We start from the raw sequence: 20,539 nt of genomic DNA on the forward strand, positions 1-20,539 counted from the left end.
AGTTATCAGCCTATCTATTTATTTCCTCTTTCTGTTTCTTCCAACAAATTAATCATCTGATAATCCTATGTCACCAAGTCCCTCTTGCAACTATTTGAAAATATTTTCTAAGAATATCACTGCCTGATTGTTCTAGGTACGAAATTTTTTTTTCAGACCTACCCACTTCCAAATTCACACAAACACTTGGCAATTTAATGATCCAAAAGACATCTTCTGAGTACCTCCTAGGGTTGAGCTGAGAGGTCACCTAAACAAACATCTTGTGAGCCAACCTTGTTATCCAGAATGCGTTTTGATGCTTCCAAACCATGTGACTTGGACTTGTTTGAAAAAGATTATATTTCATTCCCCCTCCCCCATTCCCTAAGCATCATTTCCCCACTTCCCTAGGGCACCCTCCTTTCCGGAAATGCCCTCGCCCAGCGGGCAGCCTCCACATCCAGGGGAGGTAGGACTGGGACAATAAGGCGGTGGCTGGCGGGCCTGGGGCTGGGGGCTGGCTGGGTGCAGGGCAGGGGCTGGAGCCTCCCGGCCGCCGCCGGACGGCCGCAGAGCAGCAGCGCAGCTCGGGCCGGGGAAGTGGTTGCCATGCAAATAAGGCGGCGCCAAGGAGGTTGGGGGGAGCTCCCCTCACCCAGGGGGACTCCGGTTGCCAAAACAGACCATTCCCCAGAACAGTCGCCTAGAAACGGGCGCTGTCGTAGCAGCCTGTCTAGAGGCCAGCCAGCCGCGCTGCCGGGAGGAGCTGGGTCAGGGTGATCAGACCTCTGCGGCACCCCCTCCCCACTGAGTCTCTACCTCAGGGAAGGGAGTGGTGGCTTGGGCCTCTCCTTGGAGCTAGGGGAGGGCGTTAATTGGATTGGAACACTCCAGAAACACATCAGCTGCACCTCCCTGGGGGAAACGGGTGGGGGTTGCGGGGTGGGGGACGGGGGTGGGGGGGGTAGGCTGCAGACTGTCTTTGTGATGACAGGTCTCAGCCTCACCCTCCCAGCTGCCACACCCTGACCTGGTCCTCACCAGCCTCTGCCCACCCAGAGCCTTTCTGGGGCACAATGGCAAGCTCTTCGTGTAGTGGAGGATGTAGGCGTGGATCCGAGAATCCAAAGTGGAATCCAGCCATGGTAAAGAGGGGTGCCTGATGCTCTCAGAATTCAGGATGGTGATCTGACCTGCGGTGAAGCAGTCAGATGGGATGCAGGTTTGCTGCTGCTGCAAGGCTGCTACCTTAGCTACTACTAAGTAGTAGCTTTCTCACACCCTTTCTCAGCAGGCTTCTCTCATCTGACCCGTCCTATGCTGATATGCCATTCTGAACCTGGGAGCAGTGACTTTCCTATCTCATTTGTCACTAAGAGACCTTCTTCTCACTTAAGTGTGTTTCTTGCCTCTTATCAGTTGAACTATAGTATAAATCTCTAAGAGGGGCTTCCCTGGTGGCTCAGATGGGAAAGGACTCACCTGCAGTGCGGGAGACCTGGGATCAATCCCTGGGTTGGGAAGATCCCCTGGAGGAGGGCATGGCAACCTACTACAGTATTCTTGCCTGGAGAATCCCATGGACAGAGGAGCCTGGTGGGTTACAGTCCATGGGGTAACAAAGAGTTGGACAGGACTGAGCGACTAAGCGCAGCACAACACATAAGCTTCTGAAAGGCAGAATCCATGTAATTCTGCAATGCTACACCTTGACTGTGAAGAACAAGATAGATTTTAACAGATCCCTTTGAATTTAAGTGCCAGTGATCTTTATCATCCTGAGAGTCCTCTAAGGTTGCCTTTGCAGTAACTGTTTTAGATTGTTTTCAGAGAATGCTTGTTGTTGATTAGTTGCTCAGTTCTGTCTGACTCTTAGCCAGTATTGGAAAATACTGAATAAGAAAGAAAGAAAGAGTCAGTCGTGTCCGACTCTTTGCAACCCCGTGGACTGTAGCCCACCAGGCTCCTCTGTCCATGGGGTTTCCTAGGCAGGAATACTGGAGTGGATTGCCATTTCCTTCTCCAGGGGATCTTCCTGACCCATGTCTCCTGTATTGTAGGCAAATTTTTTACTGCTGAGCCACCAGGGAAGCCCATCTTTCCTATGTTTGTGGGTTTTCCCCAGATCATAAATCCCACTTCTCAAAGTAAAGGCCAGAAATGTGTTTTCTTAGACTCCCTTGCAGCTAAGATATAGATGTGTGACCTACATTCCACCAATCAGATGCAACAATGTGAGACTGATTTGGAAGAGAGCGACTGAGGAAGCAGGGACCTAGAAAAGGGGGCAGGGAAGGCACCTGGCCTTTAGAGTAACAGAGGAGATGTTTGGAGATCCACCCAGTTGAAGGGGATGGGTTGTAGAATTCATGCTGATTGACAGCTGCTATGGTAGCTTTGCTGGAAGAGTACCTCTGGATGGTCTGGCTGTCATCTCTGAATACTGGACCTTTGTAGCAATCATCCCTTATGGATTCTGTGAGCCTCTTAATCTTTTTAAGTAAGTTCCTTTTCTGTTAAAGTGGATTCTGTGGTTTGCAACTAAGATCTCTGTGACAGATGGTTGGACTGATGGATTAGTAGGTGGGTGGAAGTGTGGGTGAAGGGTGGGTGGGCACCAAAATATTGAGTGATTTTTCTGGGGGAGAAGAGATTATAGGCTATTTTTCTCTCTCTGGTTCTCTTCTTAGTTTCTTCTTCTTCTTTTAAACAATGGAATAATGTTACCAGTATAATAATAAAAAAGCTATCAGAAACCCAGACCTAGGCAAGCTCAAAGTCCAGTGCAGTGCAGATCAGCACAGTGAACGTGGAAGCCAAGTCTGAACACTGGGTGTTCCAACCCAGGATGAGCTCTGGAGATGCCATGACTTTGGACTCAGATCCCGCCGTCTCAGCCAGCCTGCCCTGACCACCAGCAAAGAGCCTGCTTTCTCTTTCTTCCCCCTTCTGAACCCCACACCAAAGTCTGTGCCCACCACTCAGAGGCATGCACTTGGCTCATCCTGCCTTGTGACATTGTTCCTATTGTTACCCAACAATCCCATTTTACCATGAGCAAGGATGACAAGCACATTTGTGACTCATCTCATGTTGTTCTGCCCTCTCCCCGCTCAGGACTCCCGGCAGCACTGCCTGTCCCTTGGCTGGCAAGTACCACGACCTTGCTCTGCAGCTCTTTTTCACATGGGCACATCCAGTCGCCCAGCACAGACTCAGCTCTGCAGAGGCTGAGACTGCAATTAATGTGATTTTTGCACAGGTTTGCAGGATGAAGGATTTTATGATATGTCTATAGAGGTGAGAATCATATGGTTTCTTTTCACTTTGATGACTTCACCATAGCAAAATTATAAGCTTTTGCAGACAGAGGCCTTTTCCTTCCTTCCTTCCTTCATTTGTTCATTCATTCAGCACATAGTAAGTAACTATCATGTGCCAAGCACTGTGCTTTGTGCTGGAAATTTAATAAGGCATAAATCCTCTTCTTAAGGTGTTCACAATTTAATAGCAAGAAACAGATATATTGGTAAATAAACAGGGAAAAAAGTGATAGAAGAGTTCAGATAGGTAAGTGTGCAAGGTAGAGAAGAGAGTGTTCGGTTGAGGACAGAAGGAAAACTTTTCCATAGGAATAATATCAAGTGCTCTCTCCAGGACAGCTCTGTCCTCAGTATAGTACTTGACCTATGCTCATTCACTTAATCCTTACAATTCAAGGCAAGTGCTATTATTACCCCCATTTTGCAGGTGAGGAAACTAAAGCCTCGAGAGGTTTAATATCTTAGAAGTTTGCATGCTGGTGAGCTGCAGGGCCAATCTGTGCACCTAGGGCTCTTTGCTCTAACAATGAGTGTAACTGTTGTGTTGTACTGCCCTGAATGAATTCTGGAAAGGGGAGTAAGTAATCGCTAAGCATGGTGGCTTTCTACACAGGACAGGGCACAGAGTGGCTCATGTCTGTTCTGCTGTTCTGCTCAGGTGGGACATAGGTGCACAGGAGAATGGTGAAGTGCAGGGATGGCCACTCAGTAATGGGTGAGAACTCGCTGCCGCAGTCTTGAACTTCGGCTGTTCCCTTTGTTTCTTGATGGTTAATTGCACTGGTTAATTGCAGTGCTGAAGAGTGGCAACCTAAACAAAATTGTGAGGTTGGCAGAATGGGCTTCTCCTCCTCAGGACTGGGATTGGGGGGACCCCTGGCTTTGGAGTCACAGGGACTTGGGATCCAGTCCCAGCCCTGCAGCTGACTGGCTGAGTGACTTTGAGCAAGTCACTCAACATCTCTCAACCTCACTATTCTTGACTGTTAACTGATGATAATCATCTCAGTGCTGACGTAAGATTAAATGAGATAATGCATGTAGATCAGTTTAGAACTACTGCCTAGCATGTAGCAAGCTGGCCAAAAATGGAATCTAAATTCCAATCCCTTATCTACAGCTCCAAAACCTAAAGAGCTCTGAAAAGGAAACACATTTGGCAACAAAACCTTTCCTGAACTAGTGCAAAGGTTAAGTCTTTAGTTGCACCAAGTATCATTTGCATTTTCAGAAAGGGAAGTGCAATTGTACCTAGTATATTGATCCATGATCGATACACTTTATTACAGAAATATCAATGTATTTGAACATAGAATATAGCCCACAAAAAAAAAAAAAAAAAAAAAGAATATAGCCCACATCCTGCTAGAGGCATTACAAAATATATACTACAGACACCGTGTTGCTTTTCTAAAATTAAAACCAAAAACACTGATTTACAAAGCACATCTGACCCCAAAGACACCAGATAGGGGGTTCGGATTGGGCATCAGCTTTCCTCTGAAACGCTCTCTCTACTTCTGATCTACTTCTTAATCCTGATTGCTCAAATGGTCCTTGGCATCCAGAATCAACCATTCGTTCCAACCAAAATACACATCCATCCACACACCTTTTGGGCTTCCCATGGGCTTGCCTCCTGCAACCAAGATTCTTTGCTCCCGATGATGCCTGCACTCTACTCTCCGCCAACCCCATAGAATTTAGGGGCTCTTTTCTCCCATACCCTGATAGAGAAGATGGACTTCGGAAATGTGTCCTCCTCTGACCTGCTGTGGCAGTATGGTCTCAGCAAGTTATTACCTGCCCATGAGCTGCAGAATTATTGCTGGAAGTCCCTATTTGTGCTCCAAATATTGTCTGCTGACTGTATAAGCAATGTCTGGGATATAACTGTGCTGCCCTTTCCAACTATACTGAAGCTTTGGTTGTTTTCCTTCTATGAGTTTTCCCCAGTTGACTAAAGCCCAAAATAACAACTCTCCTCATGCGCAGGATCACAATAATTTCTGATGGGAAAAAGGAGTCCTCGTGTTGGAGCAAGTTGGAAATCCATGAGCTAGGCTATCAAGACCGCATGTCATTTCCCCTTTAACAGAGTGGGAGTCATGAGACCTGAGGTCAGGTTCCAGCCCCTCCCCTGGCTGGCTGGCTGATCTTGGGGGCAGCCCATGTGACTTGCAGAGCTTTGGTTTCCTCATCCTGGGGCAGAGATCATAGAAATTATTTGGCAGGATTGACAAGAAGATTAAATGAGATAATGAAAGGGCTTTGAAAGCTGATGTGTTGCACAAATGTAAGGACTGTTGTCATCTTCTCACACATACTGTCAGCTTCTTAAAGGCAGGGGCAGTGTCTTCTGTTTTTATCTTCAGTTCCCTCAGTGACGCTCCCCCCCACCCCCGCCCCAGCCTCTATCTCCTGCCCTCAACACAGGACTATGGAGATGACCTCGTTAAAACACTGAAGTGACTAGCACGGTGGCTTAGCACTTAGAAGTTGCTGAATACATGGCAACTGGTACCTATGTGTGCACTGTGCACTGTCACGTGTGCCATGTACACACAGGCAGTGGAGGGCAGAGGTTCCATGTGTGGACCCCGGTTCAAGTCCTCTCTCTGCCACAGGCTGAGTTTGGGCAAGGTTGGTACTTACCTGCCCTGCCGTCCTCACCCCTCACAGGTGGCTGATGAGGACAGCAGCTAGTTCTTGAGGTGGTTGTGAGAACTGAAGGAGTTGAGACTATGCCAAGCCAGGCGCAAATCAAACCCTTTTCGGCATCAGCTGTTATTATTATTTTACTAATTATATCCCGAGGTGGTGCAAGAAGATCATGAGAAAAAATCTAGCTCCTGGATTTTGTTTAGAGTTGAAAAGGCCTTCGAAGATGGTCAGAAACTCAGGGCAGGTTCTTATGGTCAGCACAAATCATGTAGCTGTGAATACACTTGAGCGTCATTCTCCCTGGGTGTGGGCTAGATCCCTAGACCAGACATTGTTGGGTAAAAAGTGTGTGGATTTAGCTTTTGGATAAATATCACAACTGTCCAGCACACAGATGTTTCTGTTTGCATTCCTTCCCATCAGAACAAGAGAGCCTGCTTCCTCATAGCCCAGTGCACCCATATTTTTAAGTGTAAATCTTATTAATTTCTGCCTTTCTAATATTTGCAAGATGCACAAAATTCAAAGAGGTACAAAGGGGCATACAGGAGCACACAGGGGATTTCCTGTCCAGTGGTTAGGACTTCGTGCTTTCACTGCCACCAGTGACGATTTGATCCCTGGTCTGAGAAGTAGGATCCCTCAAGTCATGGGTTGAGGACAAAGAACAAAAACAACCACCTGAGTTGGCTCCCCAGAAACACAAACTTTGATCTCAGACTCTCTGGTAAGTGGAAAGTGGTGTCTCACTAAATAAATCTCACTATTGTATTTATGTGAAAACAAACTGGAATGTATTATAGTAGAATGTTGTATTTGAATGAACTTGAAGATAAAACTGGAGACTTCAAAAACATGCTCAAGGGTGGGGCGGGATGGGAAGCTGCTTCCAGCTCTGCCCCCACCTGTTCTAGGGGAGAAACTTGGTACAACTCTGAGTTAGTCTATAAAATGAAAACCTGAGGATGCCCCCTGCTCCCTTTGATTGTATTGGGGCTTTCCACATCACCCCAGTCACCTGTTTGCAATCCTTCCCACTTGGCCACCACCTTGATGTCTGATCCTGAGGCAGTTGCCTCTGCTCTGGGCTGCAATTTTCCCTGAGGGTGGAATGATCTGAGAGAATAGCGTTGAAACATGTATATTGGTGGTTTAGTTGCTAAGTCGTGTCAAATTATTTTGACACTATGGACTGTAGGCTCATCTGTCCATAGGATTCTCCAGGCAAGAATACTGGAGTGTGTTGCCATTTCCTTCTCCAAACATATATATTACCATATGTGAAATAGATGACCAGTCCAAGTCTGATGCATGAACCCGGGCACTCAAAGCCAGTGCACTGGGTCAACCCAGAGGGGTGAGATGGGGAGGGAGGTGGGAGGGGGGTTCAGGACGGGGGAGGAAACGTGTCCACCCGTGGCTGATTCATGTCAATGTATGGCAAAAACCAGCACAATATTGTAATTAGCCTCCAATTAAATAAATTAATTTTCTTTCTTTTTTTTTTTTAAAAGGAAGGGTTGGTCTAGGCCCCCATTTCAGGTGTAATCTTCCAGGACTGTTCGACTAATTCACACTGAGGTGTAGATGACTGATAACAGCTTAATGTATTACCTCTCCTGTGGGTGGGACAATTTTAAGAGATGTAATTTCTCATCCCCAAAGAATGAATGTGCCTGTTGCAACTTCAGGCACGGTCACAGGTGAGGGGGGAAGCTATAGGGAGGGGAGGAGCACCTCTCCTGGCATTCATCCAGTGGTCACTGGTTTTGGGCGGGGGCTGCTCCGGCTGGGGCGGGGGTGTTGGCCTTGAGGGGATGGACGTGCCCTTTGCTTTCCCTCCAGAACTCACATCACACTTGTCTCTGTCTGGCACTGGCCAAGAGTAGGATTTTGTCATACAGAAAAACGCTTCATCAGGGAAACCCTCGTGTGTGGCCTGGAAAGCTACCCTGTCCCCTGGGGCAGGGGGTGCAGCGGGCGGGGATGGGGGGCGTTTAGCAGCTTGACTTCCAGGTTCGCAGGTCAGTTCCCATCCCCGGGGTAGTGGGCCGTCCACATTCTGCCAGAGCAGGTGGTCCCTCCACACCTGGATCCGAGACATCTGCTTTTCGCCCAGGGAGAAAGACGGTGCCAAACGCTGTCTGGTTTCATTTTCTGTAAGGAGGTTTGGTTTGGCTTCTGAATTTTCAGGGAGGGTGTGAGAGGGGGTGGGCCGTAGCCACCGCAAGCCCATCAGAAATAAGAGAAGCGTTTCTCTGAAGTCGAGGCCAGCTGGCTGAGCACAGCGTATAGTGCCGTAGCCCAGTGCATCTGCCTTCCAGTCCCCTCAAGAGTGCCACTGTGTTCCCCACCCGCTGTCTGGGGGCTCCAGGCAGTGGAAACAGCTGGGGGAGTCAGTCTGTGCTCCAGCCAAGGCTGCAGTAGGTGGGGATGGAAACCAGGGATGCTGGTCAGCAGCCCCACTCTCTTGGCAGCGCCAAGAGGTCCGGACCAGGTCCCTGGGGTGGACGTTCCTCGCTGTCCGTCAAATCCTCACCTCCACATCCCTTCCTCTTCTCTGAGCAGGGCAGTGTCTCAAGCCCTGTTGATGTTTAACCCATGAACTCTCTACTTAACTTGGGGTCTGTGACTAGCAGTCCTGGCCTCACTTAGGAGCTAATTGGAAAGGTAGGATCTCAGGACCCACCCTAGGATACTGAATCCGAATGTGAAGTGTTACAAGATACCAAGGTGGCATGTGAGTGTTTGGGAAGCCTTGTTCTAGATGCTGCATGTCCTGAGGAGGCAGGAAGGAGAGAAGGAAGTAGATACTCCCTGGGGAGACCTCCTCTGAGGGGCAGATACCCTCTCAGATCTGTTCAATGAGGGTGGGGGTTGGACACAGCAAAAGGCTAAGAAAGGCCCTCTAGGAAAACACACAGAAATAGGTAGTTGCCTTGAATGATTTTTGGTTTCAACTTCATTTTTACTAGGCAATTCACTTACACAGTTAAAATTCTAAGGTGCAGAAGGGTATGACAGACACAGTTTCTTTCCCACACTTACGTCCCAGCCACTTCCCCTCAAAGGTAACCTCTGTTACTAGTCTAGAGATATGAGATATTATGCAATAAAAGCACATGTGCACGCTTGTGCATGTGTATGTGTGTGTTCTTAATCATCAGATTCTTTTTTTAAAAATTCAAATGGTAGATGACAATAGTGCCTAGACCTTGCTTTCTAAAATTATCTTTAAAAAATTATTTATATATTTATTTTTATTTTTTGGCCTCACGACGTAGCATGAGAGATCTTAGTTCCCCTACCAGGTATCTAGCCCTCGCGCCCTGCCTTGGAAGCATGGAGTCTTAACCAATGGACTGCCAAGGAAGTCCCAGTATATCTTTTAAAATTTTTTTTAATCTTTTAAAAGAATTTTGGCCGCTCCATCTGGCTTCCAGGATCTCAGTTCCCCAACCAGGGACTGAATCTGGCCAAGGCACTGAAAATGCTGAATCCTAACCACTAGACCACCAGTGAATTCCCGTACTTAATATATTTTGGAGCTCATCCTATATCAATATGTAAAGAACATCCTAGATTATATTTCAGCTGAATATTATTCTACTCTCAGGATACGTGCTAAGTCGCTTCAGTCGTGTCCAACTCTTTGTGATCCTATGAATTATAAGCCCACCAGGCTTCTCAGTCCATGGGGGTTCTCCAGGCAAGAATATTGGAATGGGTTGCCATACCCTCCTCCAGGGGATCTTCCCAATCCAGGGACCGAACCCATGTCTCTTACTTCTCCTGTACTGGCAGCCAGGTTCTTTATCACTTGAACCTTCGTTTATATTGCCATGCCCCACCAATGTACTTTGAGCACTTTTGTTTTAATGTAGCTTAATCTTAGAGCCTTAGAACTTGGGAGGTTATTCAGTCCTAGCTTAGAAATTCTTTCATAGAATCCTACTCCACTTCTGAGACAGGTCAGTGTTGCCTCCTCTGGGGAGCTCCACCTCCTTCTCCCATCATCCTGGCACGTACCTTTGCCAGAACTCTAATCACATGATATTGTTAAGGGAAAGGCATAACATTTCCTTTTGTAGTCTCTCACCCTGTGTTCCAACAGAGTAGGTGCTCAATGGATGTGAATGAAATTGAACTGATCATCCCTGATAGGGAAACCCTCCACATTCTGCTTCTTGAATACCTCTAGTGACAGAGATCTCACTTCCTCAAAAGTACATTCTGCCTTTGAGAGACTGTATCAGAAGCAAAGTATGTTTCTTCTGTTAATAATACAACACAGAAATTTAATGGTTCTTCCAGATATATTTAAGATCTTTCTCCAAACCTCTCACCTTCTCTGTGGGTCCTGCTTCCAAACCCTTCTCCTTCCAGTAATTTCTTCCATACATTTTTTGGCTTATAATATAACCCTTAAAAAAAATGATGTGTGATCACTATACACTTATTAGAATTTGTTGTTGTTATTTAGTCATTAAGTGTGTCTAACTCTTTTGTGACCCCATGGATTATAGCCCTCCAGGCTCTTCTCTCCATGGAATTTCCCAGGCAAGAACACTGGAGTGGATTGCCATTTATTTCTTCAGGAGATCTTCCCAACCCAGGGATCAAACCCGAGTCTCCTGCTTTGGCAGGCAGATTCTTTACCACTGAGCCACCAGGGAAGCCTATGATAGAGTGTGTGTCTAGCTCTTTGTGAGCCTTTGGACTGTAGCCCACCAGGCTCCTCTGTCCACGGGGTAGAATACTACTCAACAAAAAGACTGAATTAAAAGGCGAATAGATTGACATACTTAACAACAATGATGAATCTCAGAATAATTATACTGAGTAAAATAAGCTAGATGAAAAATAATAAGAGTGAGTGCTAGGTGATTTCATTTATTTAAAATTCTAAAAAATCCAACTGATAGTGATAGAAAGCACCTTAGTGGTTGCTCGGGGATGTGGAGGTGGGGAGGAGCAAGAGGAAGGATTATGAAGGGCACAAGGAAACTCTGTGTAGTGATGGTTATGTTTACTTGATTTTAGTGATGGTTTATACACCTGTCAAAATTATCAGATTGTATATTTTAAACATGTGCAGTTTATTGTAATTCAATGATACCACGAGAACGCTGTTTAAAAAAAAAAGCCTAAGGAATCCCCTGGTGGTCCAGTGGTTTGGACTTGATGCTTTCACTGCAGTGACCTGCTTCAGTCCCTGGCTGAGAAACTAAGATTCCATGAGCCCTGTAGTGCAACCGAAAATTAATGTTTGGAATTGGCCACATCCCCTCATTGACACTGATTGATGTGGTGCACAGTAGGACAGCTAGCTCCTTTGATTTTGTCACTATATTCTGCTGATGAAGCCCAAGTTTATGTGATTTTTTTTTTTTCCAAATTTTTGTTATTTATGGCTGCACTGGGTCTTCACTGCTGGGTGGGGGCTCTCTCCAGGTGCAGCGAGCAGGGGCTACTCTCTAGTGTGGGTACTTAGTTTTTTCATCGTGGTGGCTTCTCTTATTGCAGAGCGTGGGCTCTAGGTCTCGCAGGCTTCAGCAGTTGCAGCACTCAGACTCAGCAGCTGTACGGTACGGGCTCAGTAGCTGTGATCCACAGCCTTTGTTGCCCCTCAGCATGTGGAATCTTCCCGGACCAGGGATCGAACCCATGTTCTCTGCATTGACAGGTGAATTCTTAACCACTGGACCACCAGGGAAGTCCATATGTGAGTTTTAGGAGTGCTACCACTGTCCTTTAAGTTCAGCAAAACTTATAAGACATTGACGTCATCAATGCTGACAAGCCAACTCTCCTCCAATTTTTTAAATTAATTTATTTTTTATTGAAGGATAATTGCTTTACAGAATTTTGCTGTTTCTGTCAAGCCTCAGCATGAATCAGCCATACATATATCCCGTCCCTTTTGAACCTCCCTCCCATCTCCCTCCCCATCCCACCCCTCTAGGTTGATACAGAGCCCCTGTTTGAGTTTCCTGAGCCACACAGTAAATTCCTGTTGGCTATCTATTTTACATATGGTCTCCTCCAATTTTAATGTGAATTGTGTCAATTATCCCATTCGATGTTCATTTCATTTTTTTTTCCTAATAGAATAAGAGATGGCATGGAACAGTGGAAAGTATATGGACTTTGGGGTCAGATTCCTTTGACGAGATGTTCAGGGTGGATATGTTACTGAGCTTCTCTGAGACTCAGTGTCCTTATTTGTAAAGTGAGTCAGTATTTGTGATCTCGCAGAGGTGTGACGATCAAAGGACACCTCTGAAGGAAATGAACTTAGTACTTGGTCCATCAGGGCACTCAGTGAAGAGAAGCTAATTTTATAGCTTTGAGATAGCAGGGAGGAGGGCAGGGCACAACCTTTAAAAGAAAGAAAACAGTCATTGAAGATAGGGCAAAAACTGACTAGAACAGACTAGGTTCAAATGGCAGAAGATTGGCCTTTCAGTAGACCTTGAGCATCATACACCCATTGTAATACATTAGCTAAATCACACCCCCTCCCCAGGTGCCAGGACAGTTCCTAGGTGGGCCGTATAAGACCAAAAAGTGAGCGGTGGTCCAATTCCTGGAAATACCTGCCCCTTCCCCAAAATAGTTGGAATAACCCTTCTACTCATTACCCTACGATATTACCCAGCCCATAAAAATGAACCACCCCATATTTCAGGGCTTCTCATCTTCTGAGATGGCTCACACTCTCTCTAGAGTGTGCATCTCCAAGAGCCACTCTCGCCTTTTGAGACAGACGGTGTTCTGCCTATGGGATGCGTAGCTCCCTAAATAAACCTACTTCTTATGTGTCACTCTGACTTTCACTGAATTCCTTCTGCACTGAGACAGAAAGAACCTGAGCTTTGTTAAGTCCCGAGGCCAGGTGAACAGTTTAAGCTGGCAGATTGTGGGTTCGAGGCCCGTTATAGCTTCATCACCCTGCCCATCACAGTATTTTAAAATCTTCATTCTGTGTATGTAAGACTTCTCACCTTTGTAGCATCTCGGTATCTAATTAGCTGACCTACACACCTTTAAGGTCCTTCCAGGAGGCACTAGTGATGAAGAACCCACCTGCCAATGCAGGAGACGTAAGAGATATGGGTTCGATCCCTGGCTCAGGAAGATAAGATCCCCCGGAGGAGGGCATGGCAACCCACTCCAGTATTCTTGCCTGGAGAATCCCAAGGGCAGAGGAACCTGGTGGGCTACAGTCCATAGGGTCACAAAGAGTTGGACACGAATGAAGCGACTTAGCATGCACACACCTTTATCAGACTTTCTAATATGAACATTGAAATGGGCCAGGTCAAAACCAGTCTCATGACATACCACCACTGAGTTTCTCCAGACTGATCTGCGCTCCTTGGGTTGGAAGTGATGAGGGTAGCCCTACATTTTAAAGTGTGGTGGCTAATATGCTGGCTAATGTAGGAGCTGTTAGAGGACTGTGGCATGAGAGTCAAAGTAGAGCAGCATAAAATAGAATCGCAGCGACTCAAAAATCAAATGTAGAATTATCATAAAATCTAACAATCCCACTTTTGGGCATATACCTGAACGAATTGAAAGCAGGGAATCTAACAGATGTATGTATGTCCAAGTTTGTAGCCAAAAATCACAGTAGCCAAAAGGTGGGAGAAGCCCAAGTGTCTACTGACAGATGAATGGATAAGGAAAAGATGACCTAAACCTATAGTGGAATATTATTAAGTCATAGAAAGAATGAAGTTCTGCATGCTGCAACATGGATGAACCTTAAAGACATGCTAAGTGACATAAGCCAGACATAAGAGGAAGACATTGTATGGTTCTACTTATATGGGGTCTGTAGAGCAGTCAAATTCATAGAGATAGAAAGTAAAATGGTTCGTTGGTAGGGGCTGAGGAGAGAGGAATAAGGAGTTATCATCTAATGGGTATCATTCAAGTTGAGAAAATGAGAGTTCTGGAGATTGATGGTTGCACAACAATATGAAAGTACTTAATGCTACAGAACTGTGTATCTGGAAGTGGTTAAAACAGTAAATTTTATGTTACGTTTATTTTTCCACCTTTTTTCTTGTTATTTATTTTCTTTCTCATTTTTGGCCATGCAGTGAGGCATGTGGGATCTTAGTTCCCCAACCAGGGACCAAACCCACACTCCATGCAGTGGAAGCTCAAAGTCTTAACCACTAGATCACCAGGGAAGTCCTTATTTTACCACAATTTAAAAATAAAGTGGAGTAGCAGGCTGTTCAGTGGTGGGGAAAGCCTGGCCCATGAGCTGGAGAGACAGCAGAGCTGGGATGAGCTACAGTGGGGGTTGGCCTGGCCAGAACTGGGAGGAGACAGGAGAGGAGGTCAGCATGCCCTAGTGAACCCTGAAGTCCAGCTGAGAAACTGGGACTTGAGATCCTCACTGAGTCACTCCTTGGAGTCAAACCTTTGCCTCCTGGTTAAAATGAACACTTTCCTGGGGGTGAGTTAACCCAGGGACTCTACAGGGGCATATCAAATTAATGCAGATGGGTTTGCAAGCCAGCCACCAGTGGTGGGTTTATGGTCAGAGTGGGGACAGGTTGTGCAGTCCTCTCGATGGGCAAGTCTTGAGCAGAAAGATACCCCCTCATTGTCCAGGACTGTCATAGCTCTTATATTGCAATTCCTCCATTTAGGGTAGGAGGAATGTGCTGTTAACTGTTTTGTGCCTCAGTTTCCTCATCTGTAACCTGGGGACAATATAACCTTGTGGGTCAGGGATAAAAAGAAAAAAGGTCCATGTGAAGAGTCTGCCACTTTTGTCTTCTCCTTCCAAGGAAGAAGGCTGGCCTGTTGGCATGCTATTTCAGAGGAAGGGAGACAGGGCACAGCCTAGAGTGGGTCAAATTTCTTTAAATAAGTAAGAATGGGGCTTCCCTGGTGGCTCAGATGGTTAAGAATCTGATTGCAATGAAGGAGACCTGGGTTCGATCCCTAGTTCGGTAAGATACCCCTGAGGAGGCAATGGCTACCCACTCCAGTATTCTTGCCTGGAGACTCCCATGGACAGAGGAACCTGACCGCCTACAGTCCATGGGGCCATTCATCAATAAGTAAGAATGAAGCGGGAGGGGGGAAGTAGAGACTCACAGAACCATTCCTCATTTGGGCCTGTGGGAGGAGAGAGGCAGCGGTGATGGGCTCAGGAGTGGCACTGGGGGAGATAAGAAGACCCCCGTCTCGTAGATATGCTTTCCCCACGGTGCATGTGCTTCCTCGGGAGGTTTTCAGAAAAGACCTATTGTGTTAATTTTTAAGCTGTCTTGGAATTCTGAGCTTCTTTTAAAACATTTTATTTTTAAAATTTAATTTAATTAAAAAAATTTGAGGGGCCACACTGTGTAGCATGCAGAGTCTTAGTTCCCTGACTGGGGATAGAACCTGGGCCCCCTACATTGGAAGCACAGAGTCTTAACCCCTGAACCACCAAGGAAGCCCCTCTGAGCTTCTTTTGAACACTGTTCTAGGACTTGAGGTGACTCATTATATCTGGTTTACATTTGCAAAACACCCAGTGCGTTGTAGGGGTTCCACAAATGCTCCCAGTTATTTTGGGAGAAGACAGACCTGAGAGTTGAAGAGACAAGGGCTGGGTATTTTCAAAGAGCAGAACACTTTCTGAGATTTCAGGCCACTAGGGGTGAGGTCAAAGGAATGGTAGGCCCCCAAACCCTCCCTCTTCTTTAGAGCTGCACTGACCAGTATGGTGGCTACCTGTCACATGTGGTATTTAAATTTAAATTTCAAAAAAAATTAAAAAAACTCAGTTCCTAAGTCAAGCACAAGAGGCATTCAATAGCCACATGCAGCTAGTGGCTACCACTCTGGCCCACGTAGCAGAGAGTACTTCCAACAGCACGGACTTTTCCATTGAGCTGCCTGCTCTAGAAAGATGAGGGAAAAGCCCAAGTAGGTTGATCTGTTTTGTTTATACCCTGACTGGTTCCTGAAAGGATCTGAAGCAGCTGAGGACGGCCCGTGGCCCTGAGCCTAGTGCCCTCTGGCTGGAGATGGGAAGGCTGGCGTGTGGGCTGAACTGGGTCACGAGTGGAGTAGCAAAGAGAAGAGGCCCCCGTGAGCTGAGCTCCGGGGCCCAGATCGGAAGTGGGAGGGAAGGCGGAGGTGGGGATGTTGTGGGAGTGAGTGTCAAAGGACAAGGCCGTGAGCAGTCAGATGTTGAGCAATGTGAGACCAAGGGGAAAGATCTCTGTTCCTCTTAGCAATATATGGTTATCTCACTTGTTTAATCAAGGAGTCCCCGATGCCCTTCTGTTCTCAGATGCAAATTCCAAATTCCAGCTAATCAGAGGCAATTACAGGATATGGCTGGCTGGGTGCAAGTTCTGACTGGCAGTACGCTGGGTAGGATGCCTGAATTTGTGCTCACCGCCTGGCTGTTGTGTTGGAGCAGCAGTCCCAGAGGCGGCAGGGCCCGGAGACATCCTTCTCGGAGTGATGTGAGTGGAAGGTTCTCGCAGAAGGGGGCCAGGCCTTGAGTGTTTTCCTGTGGCACTTTCAAAGCAAAGACACCCTTTAGGGGGATGGATTCTTTTTGAGGGCAAATCAAGAGCTCAAGAAAAAAAAAAAATGTTCGCTCGATTTGACTTTTGTGTTAAACTCATTTCTTGGGATTAAGACAAGCCAAACATATATTAAGATGATTTTAATTTAAGCTTTGTTGGAAAGTTCAAAGACATCACAGGGCAAGATGGGGTGCCAAGGCAAGCAGCTTCTTACTGCTTAATTTGAGATAATATATTCCCATAGATTTAATTTTTTACTTTTATTTTGAGGTGTAACAGACTTACAGCAAAAAGCGCTCATCTTTAATGTAGAGCTTGGTGAATTGAATTTCTGCATATGTATGTACCTGCGTAGCCTCCACCCAGAACAAGATTCAGAACACTTCCAATACCCTAGAGAGTTCTCTCACACTTCCTCCTGGTCAATTCCCCTTCCCAGAGGTAATTTCTATTCTGATTTTTACAGTGGTCAGTTTAGCCTGCTCTTTTTTTATTTAGTTATTATTTTGGGCTGCACTGGGGCTTTGTTGCTGTGCTCGGGCTTTCTCTAGTTGCGGCTAGCAGGGGATGCTCTTGGTTTCAGGGCACGGGCTCTCGGCACACAGGCTTCAGTAGTTGTAGCATGCAGGTTCCGTAGTTGTGGCTCTCGGGCTTGGTTGCTCCTCGGCATGTGGAATCTTCCCAGACCAGGGATGGAAACTCATGTCTGTCATATTGGCAGGCAGATTCTTATCTACTGCCCCACCAAGGAAGTCCTAGCCTGTTCCTGAACTTCATACAAATGGGATCATATAGTACATATGGTCCATGTCTGGCTTCTTTCACTCATAAGTCCATGAACTTTTTAAGGAAAATTTTATAAATACAGATCCACAATCCTTTGTCTAACACCACTGGGGCCTGATAGGTTTCGGAAATGTGGGATTTTTCATAGTTTAGAAAGGTGGCTTGATGAGATCACTTACACTGTATATATTATAAAATGTCCCCAGCAGGGTCTAAGGCAGCACTGGGTAAGCATACAAACATTTCTGAGCAAAGTCTATGAATATTCACACACTAAGTAGTGTAAATAAATGCTGTAAATAGCCCCCCACCTCAGTTGAGGTTGGCTTTTCAGCCAAAGAAGTTCACATCGGGTCAGGCTTTGCAGTCAAATGCCTTATGATAAAACGTCTTCAGGGGTTTGGGGTTTTTGAACAGAAAAAAAGAATAGTGAACCTGTTAGTTCCCGATGAGCCATTGGCTCTGTGGGAGGCAAGCACCTGGTTCCAGGGCTGATAGAAGGTTAGAGAAAGCAGCCTCTCCCAGCCCCTGGAAGTGTGCACCAAGCCAGGTCCATCAGAAGCAGACTTTCTTGGCTAGGGCTGTTGGAGTGTCCACACATGAGCTTCCGACGCTGAAGAAGCGTGTGTCTTGGGTATTTTTCTGAGATCTCTGTCTTTGCTTAGATTCTCAAAAGAAATCTACACAAATAAGGCTTAGAGCTCAGTTAGAGGGTGCCCTTGAGGGTCAAAGTGGTGCTTAGTTAGAGCTCCTCTGCCTGGAGCTGGCCGTCTAACAGACTGCGTCTCTGATGACAGGCTCTCAGCGACTATCAGGTGAGGTGTGAGAGGGGGCAAACATACACAGAGGTGGAGGTGCGGAGAAGGAGGGGGAAGGAGGAGAATTTAGGGTTGGAGTTAGGGATGAGTGCGAGGGGAGCCAAGAAGAAAATACACACAGGATCCCTCCCGCCCCTGTGTATACTGTGTGGGTCTGAGCCCAGGAGAGTTTCTCCCTGGGGTTGGGGGTTATGTCTTGAGTTTAGGAGCCTACATGGAACATTTACTTTCTGTCCAGGGCTGAGGGTGCAAAGACGAGTAAGAACTTCTCCCTGCCTATAAGCCTGTGGGAGCTACATTGTACCCCTCTGAGGGGTTCCCCATTCCTCCACTCTCCACCACTGAAGGAAACACACACACATACCCCAGGAGTGACCTCACAATGCAGGCCTCAGGCTCTAAACCTTTTGGGCTTTCCCCTACCTTCCTATCAGAATGCTCGAGTCCTAGGTCCCATGTTGATAAAGACCAATCGAAAGGAAGGAAGGCTTTCTTGGCTGACAGTGGCGTGCAGCCACTAAGGTGATGTGTTGCTCAGAGGTGTGGAGTGGCATTGCTGGCCAATATCCCCCGCTTTTTTTTGGCCATGCCATATGGCATGGGGGGGTCTTAGTTCCCTGGCCGGGGCCTGAACCTGTGCCCCCCACAGTGGAAGCTCAGAGTTGTAACCACTGGACCACCAGGGAAGTCCCATCTCCCCCACCACTTAGTTGTGCGACCTTGGACCAGTGCTCTGCCCTGAGTCTCAGCTTCCTCATTTGTAGAATGACTCACTAGGTCTCTTACTCCCTACTTTACAGGATGTTGTGAGGATTAAAGGGAATAGTATGGAGGAAGATGTCAGTGGCCAGGCTTGCACAGATCTGGATTATGCTCACAACGTGCGTACTGTGTTCCCCATCTCACAGGCAGCCCGCACTCAGCACCTTAAGTAGCAGTATGTTAGGGGTTGTCATTCTACCTGCTAGGCACCCAGGGGTGCTCCGGGGCTGTATGGCCTCATGGGTGATCCACTAACGTGTTCTCTGCACCCCTAAATGTGGTTTTACTCTCTGGTTGCAATAGCTCTTTGGAAAATAGTTGCTTGTTAACAGATGTTGATAATAGCCCAAGAAAAGTTATTTTTCATTATAGTCCCCAAGGCTCAATGCCTACAAGTGCTCAAGAATTGCTTAAGCTAAAGATTTACAGGGACTTCCCTGGTGGTCCAGTGGCTAAGACTCTGTGCTGCCAATGCAGGGGGCCCGGGGTTCAATCCCTGGTCAGGGAACTAGATCCAGCATGCCACAATTAAGATCCAGGGCAGCCAAATAAATAAATATTTTAAATAAATAAATAAGATCTGCAGATCCCACCCTCATCCTCTCAGATGCCCACTGTTGTGGGAGTGGGGTAAAACCCTTCCCCACCATATAAGGGCTGGATGAGGGGCTCGGGCAAGAGCCAGCAGCACCCTAGAACCTGAGAGTTAGAAATGGTCTTTCACATGGACAACAGTCCTGCTTTTTGGAATGTTTCTTTACAACAAAGTGGGAAAGTATGAAGATGGTCATCGCGGAGTTATTTTTAATAGCAGTTGACAGCAACCATAATGCCCACCCCGTGACGGATGCTGGGATAAATGATGGTGTCCACGCGAAGCTGGCTTCCGTGCAGCCATGACGAAGAATGTCACAGAACAGTACTTCCTATCTGAGGCTCCACAGACCCGAGCCCCAGGAGGATCCCTCAAGGGACTTCACAGTGAAATATGTCTAAGAAACGCCAGTCTCCTCCTGATGATTCAGAATACACATTAGTAAATTAAAGACTCTTGAGAAGTCCTCCAGGAAAGAAGCCCATTTAAACTGGCGTGAGCCAGTGCGTCCCAAACAGGGAAAGACACACCTATGGAAAGCAAAATGGCCATGGTGCTCTGTGAGACCAGTTTGGGGAACGCTGGTTATAGCAGACTCGCATGGGAAGAGCTGGCTGAAAAATGCAGGTTCTGAGAGTTTCTGCAGGATGATTCAATCTCACAAACCAACTGATGGTCTCTATACAGATAGAAAAAGTCTAGCTGGACACATCCCAGAAAGGCAAGGGTGGTTGGGGTGGCGAGATTATTGGTGATTTCAATCTTCATCTGTTCATTGATTTGGGTTTTCTAAACTGCCTTTCTTTGCTGTGTGTAGTTTTTATAATGAGTTACAAAAGAAAAAAAATTGTTAAGAAGACGGAGTGATGGCTGAAGGCCGGTGCAGGGCGCTGCCCCACCTGGAGGAGCTGAGCGTCCAGCTTGGCTGGCGGCTGGCGGCGAGGCCAGGTCCTTATTTAGGCACAGCCACCCGAGCCCGCATTCCAGCGGGGATTCTTCCCGGCGCATTCCTCCTCCAGCACCGCGCGCGTCCAGCTGCAGCCCGGC

The 20,539-nt window shown here is 46.8% G+C and overlaps 2 long non-coding RNA genes and 1 other non-coding gene across 4 annotated transcripts in view; all 3 read left to right on the forward strand.

Moving 5' to 3' along the window:
• Nucleotides 1-324: 324 nt before the first annotated feature.
• The window catches only part of LOC139031449 (uncharacterized), a 71,444-nt gene continuing 51,229 nt past the window's right edge, over nucleotides 325-20,539 (forward strand). The window contains exon 1 of one of the 2 annotated variants that reach the window (XR_011483940.1): nucleotides 325-451. This is a non-coding gene — a long non-coding RNA (uncharacterized lncRNA). The remainder of the gene's footprint in view (nucleotides 452-20,539) is intronic. The other variant, XR_011483941.1, reaches the window with a different exon arrangement.
• On the forward strand, nucleotides 1,002-1,378 carry LOC110132395 (uncharacterized). Its single transcript, XR_002312464.2, has 2 exons — nucleotides 1,002-1,127; nucleotides 1,274-1,378. It is a non-coding gene; the product is annotated as an uncharacterized lncRNA (long non-coding RNA).
• Nucleotides 19,332-19,405, forward strand: TRNAG-GCC (transfer RNA glycine (anticodon GCC)). The gene has a single exon. It is a non-coding gene; the product is annotated as a tRNA-Gly (tRNA).

Source organism: Odocoileus virginianus, chromosome 27 (genome assembly GCF_023699985.2).
Source record: "Odocoileus virginianus isolate 20LAN1187 ecotype Illinois chromosome 27, Ovbor_1.2, whole genome shotgun sequence".
NCBI classification, from domain to species: Eukaryota; Metazoa; Chordata; class Mammalia; order Artiodactyla; family Cervidae; genus Odocoileus; species Odocoileus virginianus.